Source organism: Hyla sarda, chromosome 5 (assembly GCF_029499605.1).
Source record: "Hyla sarda isolate aHylSar1 chromosome 5, aHylSar1.hap1, whole genome shotgun sequence".
In the NCBI taxonomy this organism is placed as follows: Eukaryota; Metazoa; Chordata; class Amphibia; order Anura; family Hylidae; genus Hyla; species Hyla sarda.
The window spans coordinates 307,314,722-307,321,180 of record NC_079193.1 but is presented as its reverse complement, the minus strand read 5'-3'; positions in this window follow the sequence as shown (position 1 = coordinate 307,321,180).

Here is a 6,459-nt window from a genome sequence, read left to right as displayed (position 1 = left end):
CCCAACTCTTGGTTTCGTCCCTCTTGGAAATAATAACAGGTAAGACCTCGTTCACATTGCCGTCGGACTCAGCTGTTCAGAGGTCCATAGGCAATCTGGCCAGAGGGACGGGAGTTTAGCGGAGAAAAAAATAGTGCAAGCTCAATTTTTTCCTCTGCTAAAATCCTGTAAAATTGCCAGGTCACAGATGGACCACATGCAAGTGAATGGGGTCCGTCATGTGCCCGGTAGTCGCCATTTGCATCCGACCCGTTTCAGGGTCAGATTGGCTCAAAAAAAAAAAAAAAAAAAGCCAATTGGACCCTTAGGCTAGGTTCACACTACGGAATTTCTGCCTGCAATTCTGCTTTGAAATTGCAGCCAGAAATTCCGCTTGCTAAAATGTATAGTGTAGTGAATGGGTTTCCGTTCAAAAATTCACTCTTCGGAATTTGTGAAGCTGAATTTGTGAACGGAAAATCCGCTTTCAAATTTCCGCCTGAAGAATGAGCAACGCCATTCTTCAGGTGGAAATTTGAAAGCGGATTTTCCGTTCACAAATTCCGCTTCACAAATTCCGAAGTGTGAATTTTTGAACGGAAACCCATTTAATGCACTATACATTTTAGCAAGCGGAATACTTGTGGAACACATTGCAGTCTATTGGAGACTGCAGTGTCCGCGTGGTCCTAGCGCCAACTGATTCGGCGTTGGCCGCACTCGGAATCTCCGGAGTGTAAACCTAACCTTAACGGGTTGGATGCAAACGACTGTGTGAACCTAGCCTAAACAATCACATATCATAGATAAAAAATGCAAGGCCGCAGCTGCATTTTTACTATACTGTTCGTGGATTGGGGACATGCACTGACATTTTGGGAAGCAGGGGCTCAAGTGGAAAAAAGGGCACTTCTAATTTAAAAAAAATCTTTGTACAAACCTTACATATGTTAACACAACACAATTCCTGAGGTAAGGGACCTCTTGCAGTCATGTCAGCTGAATGGGACCTGCATCATCCAATGGAGGTGCCAATTAGAGATGAGCAAACTTACAGTGATTCGATTCGTCACAAACTTCTCGGCTCGGCAGTTGCTGACTTTAGCCTGCATAAATGAGTTCAGCTTTCAGGTGCTCTGGTGGGCTGGAAAAGGTGGAAACAGTCCTAGAAGAACTCTCTCCTAGGACTGTATCCACCTTTTCCAACCCACCGGAGCACCTGAAAGCTGAACTCATTTATGCAGGCTAAAGTCAGCAACTGCCGAGCCGGGAAGTTCGTGATGAATCGAATTACTGGACGTTCACTCATCTCTAGTCCCAATCAGTAAGGGCATTATAGTACAGGTGCATTAAAGGGCAGGGCTCTAGCTCCCTTTTGAGTCTATGGGGGAGATTTATCAAAACCTGTGCAAAGGAAAAGTTGTCCAGTTGCCCATATCAGTAGTAGCAACCAATCAGATGGCTTCTTTCATTTTGCAGAGGCCTTGTTAAAAATGAAAGAAGCAAGCTGATTGGTTGCTATGGGCAACTTTGGGCAAAGTGAAAGAAGCGATCTGAATGGTTGCTATGGGCAACTGGACAACTTTTCCTGTGCAAAGGAAAAGTTGTCCAGTTGCCCATAGCAACCAATCAGATCGCTTCTTTCACTTTGCAGAGGCCTTGTTAAAAATGAAAGAAGCAAGCTGATTGGTTGCTATGGGCAACTGGGCAACTTTTCCTCTGGACAGATTTTGATAAATCTCCCCCCATGTGTGCACGTCCCTGTCGTTGATATACCATTTACAGCAAGCAAATGTGCGGAAGGTCCGTCTGTGTCTTCCGGGTGGACATTCCTTGCATTTTACGCCCTGTGAACATAACCTAACATTATACATCAGTGTTTCCCAACCTGTGTGCCTTTGGCTGTTGCAAAACTACAACTCCCAGCATGCCCGGACAGCCTTCGGCTGTCCGGGCATGCTGGGGGTTGTAGTTTTACAACCGCCAAACCAGCACTGGTTGGGAAACACTGATAACAAATGCAAGGCCGCAACTGAAGATAAGTATAAAATGTGGTTATTTGCAGTATAAAGGTCACATACAGGGACATTTATATGAGAACCCGGTAAAAAAGCTCAGTTTACTGGTGGTGTAAGGGTGTTATCGATTCGCAGGAGGAAGAAGAAGAAGAAAAGGGGGGGGGGGAACTACGTGTGTCATGAATGATGACACAGTGGATGAGGCTCTGCCGCTTCACTGCTAATCGTTCAGAGCACTGGGAGGAGGAGGAGGAATCCCGGTGTTAAGGTTGCTAGGAAAACCCCACTGGCTCACTGTACTGTATGAGAGCGTGTGCAGCAGCCATTTATCAGGCATGGCATATCTCACCAGCGCCAGGCTCCAGCCAGTGCATCCCTTTTCCCCCATTCTGCATCACAATATATCAGCTGCACCCTGCTCATATCATATTTGTTATTGTAGCTGCCGTGCACATTAATATTGTATGACTGTGTTTATGGAAGCGTATTATTGGTAGATGCAATGTTTTATGTTGCCAGCGCCAGTGGCATCCGATAGTGCGGGCATTAACCCTTACTGCCGCCTGCTAGTGAACTGTACAAAAAATGGGAGCAAATGCTGAGAAATAGAGTAATGCTATAGATAGAAGGTAATGAGGTGTGGTGTCCCGGTACAGAACAAAGTTCTGTACAGTTCCTAAAGTCCCCTCAGGTAGAGTCCCTCAGGTCCACAGGGCTCTCCTACAGGAACCCCCAAAGTCATAATATGGTATTCTGTTGTATATGAAGAATGTACATCTATTATAAGTACTGTACAGTGAATGTAAACTGTATATAACGGTTATTAGGATTTTTACCCTGTATAGGACCTTCCTAAGGTCATGTGATGGGTGATCACATGATACCCAGAGTTCTATTGGCACAGGTAACCACAGGCAATCAGCTACCAATGGGCTTTAATCCAGCCCCCTGATATATAAGGGGCTGTAGTCTCCACCTCTTGTTCCTGCACTCTTTTATTTCCTGGACCCAAAAGCAAGCCCAAGTCCTGTACAAGTTAAGTCCAGAATATCTAGGCCAAAGCCTATAAATCTGCAGCCACATCAAATCTGTGAGTACAAGTCAAGTCTCTACTGTCCCTACCAAAGTCATAACAGTAGTACAGTGGCCTGCATCATTAGTACTGCAACTACAAGTACAAGCAAGCCTGAGATGTTCCCTGTGTCCCGGTCAACTCTGTGGAAGTTGGCTTTTTTTTAAAGACTATATTATGCCTTCTTCAGTAAAGTTCCAGTTGCATCAAAACCTTGCTTTGGACTTTCATTTATTATATGCCGTTTTGGGTTGGTGGTCGGTGGTACCCTACACCATAAAACCACATACTGGCGTCACGAACACTAGGGGTTAACAACATCTTGCCCCAGGAGTTAACACCATCTGGCCCGCTACCTACACCGCTACACCCCGTGGTCCCAAAATAGCACCGGTGGCTCACCACAAACTTTGGCATCCAAGAACAGGATACGGGTGTGTGCCTTTAACTATTCAACCACCAGGCCACCCGCAACGAGAAACGGGTTTATACCATTGCCGCAAAAGCCACTAATCACCCCCCTATTCAGAAATGTGTTTAGAGAACTGTCCAGGATTGTCGCAAGCTACAACCGAAATTGCGCCCAAAAGTGTACAGGACATTGTTTGTGAAATTGTGCTTTGCCGGGGCGCTGAAAAAAGTAAGGGGGAGGTGAAGAATACTGTATTGCTGCCATGTGTAAAATTCGGGCCGAAGCCATGCTACGTGCTCCATTACAAATTGTACCTGCAAGGGTTAAGGAGGAACCCAAGAAGCGCGTGAAAATGTCCTGTGCTGGTCTGCATCCCACCCCTGGGCATGGACATCATGTTGCTGTCTCTATGTCGAAGTGGAACTACTTGTATTTGCTTGTTGTTGCCGGGGACCGGAAGTCAGTGCTGCACCGATGACGTCCTTCCGGCCAGCCGCCATCTTGTCGAAGCCTCATATAAAAGAGACACGGCGGCCAACGCTGTTCAGTCCGGAGATGGCAGAGAGGAGTACAGAGATGGTGGAACACATGGAGAGAGCACCAAGATGGCGCTGGTGGAGCGGAAAGTTACCGCGGCCGTAGTGCACCTATCTCAAGATTTTTCTGATCGTTTGCAGCAGTTGTCCCTTGGGACCGAGGAGGCCTACAACCTGCCCCTGCTTCCGGAGGATGACGAATGGCCAGCCACCCTGCCAGGGGGATCATCTGAGTCTTCAGGAGCATCACCAGTGAGGCTGTCCCCTCATCATAGGACCTGAGGATCTTGGGCAGAAATTGCAATGGAAGAGTCGGAGGTAAGTACCCTGGCTGAGGAGGTGTGGCCTGATCAGCGGGCACCAACTGATGTGCCTAGGCCTATTCCAGTCACGGGGGTGTGGCTTGATCCAGCGGCACCAACCCATGTGCCTCGGCTACTCAAAATGTCAAAGAGGTTTGGCCAGACCAACAGGCAAGCCGCACAATTTCCCCAGTGGCGCAAGCCGCTGCTGTGAGTGTAGTGGTCACTGTCAGCCCAACCATTGCTCAGTCATGATTAACCCATGTGGCGTGGAACACTCATGTTAACCCCAGTCTCGCTCTCCTAGATTTATCTCACAACCTAGGAAGCCCACAGATAGGCGAGACTGGGAAAATAGAAGAGTGCCTACTTAAAACTGTGTACAATGACTGTACCTATTGTGGGTATATGACTAACTGTTTTGTACACAAGCACATTCTTATTGTTTCGGGTTTGTACCTCCAAGCAACGTTTAAGAAGAGTACCTGACGGACTTTTGTCAAGCCAGTTTTCCTGCAACGTTTTTGTAAGTCTTGTGCCCGACTTCACCGAGAGACTTCTTGCTGTAGGAGATCCTATTAAGAAATGTGCCTGGCTACAGCCGTGATTCTAACCAGAGACTCTATAATGTATTAGGGCTACTGAGCCATACATTAACTTTAATGTATATATGGTAAAAGTAATATATTTTGTGCACCATTTTGCACTCCAGAATATTAGGTGGATCTAACCTGATCATCTCAGTTATCTTGCTGGTAGTAATTAACCCTTGTGTCTCTAGGCAATAAAACTTATTCTTAATAAAATGTAATAAACTGTAAATGGTTTACTGTACACAAGTACAGAATTGTATAAAGGTGTTCCATTGATACCACCTAGGTGTTGTCCCAGCTCCTCTGAGAGAGACGAGAAAACCACCTTCACACTAACGCCTAACATATCAAGATATCTAGACTGACTTAAATAGTGTACACAAATAAATTCAATACACATAAATCCAAATCACAAGTCATGTACATCAGTCACAAACTTCAGTCACATGTACATTAGGGACTGTAGCATTCTTATCAGTCCACACCACTGTTAGTCACTAGTGATGAGTGGCATTGGCCATATACGAATTTGTGATATTTTGCAAATATATAGACGAATATTCGTCCTATATTCACGAATTTTGCGTATTTGTTATATTCGCATATGGGAATATTTGCATATTCGCGTATGTTACGCCGAGCGCTCCGGGTCCCCGCTCCTCCCCGGAGCGCTCGCAGCGTCCTCTCATTCGCAGCGCCCCGGTCAGACCTGCTGACCGGGTGCGCTGCAATATCACTCCCAGCCGGGATGCGATTCGCAACGCGGGAGGCGCCCGCTCGCGATGCGCATCCCGGTTCCCGTACCTGACCCATTCCCCGCCTGTGTTGTCCCGGCGCGCGCGGCCCCGCTCCTTAGGGCGCGCGCGTGCCGGGTCTCTGCAATTTAAAGGACCACTGCGACACTGATTGGCGCAGCAGGCCTAATCAGTGTTATCACCTGTGCACTCCCTACTTATACCTCACTTCCCCTGCACTCCCTCGCCGGATCTTGTTGCCATTGTGCCAGTGAAAGCGTTCTCTTGTGTGTTCCTAGCCTGTGTTCCAGACCTCCTGCCATTGCCCCTGACTACGATCTGACTTGCTGCCTGCCCTGACCTTCTGCTACGTCCGACCTTGCTCTTGTCTACTCCCTTGTACCGCGCCTATCTTCAGCAGTCAGAAAGGTTGAGCCGTTGCTGGTGGATACGACCTGGTTGCTACCGCCGCTGCAAGACCATCCCGCTTTGCGGCGGGCTCTGGTGAATACCAGTAGCAACTTAGAACCGGTCCACCAACACGGTCCACGCCAATCCCTCTCTGGCACAGAGGATCCACCTCCAGCCAGCCGAATCGTGACAGTAGATCCGGCCATGGATTCCGCTGAAGTCCCGCTGCCAGTTGTCGCCGACCTCACCACGGTGGTCGCCCAGCAGTCGCAACAGATAGCGCAACAAGGCCACCAGCTATCCCAACTGACCGTGATGCTACAGCAGCTATTACCACAGCTCCAGCAAGCTTCTTCTCCGCCAGCTCCTGCACCACCTCCGCAGCGAGTGGCCGCTTCCAGC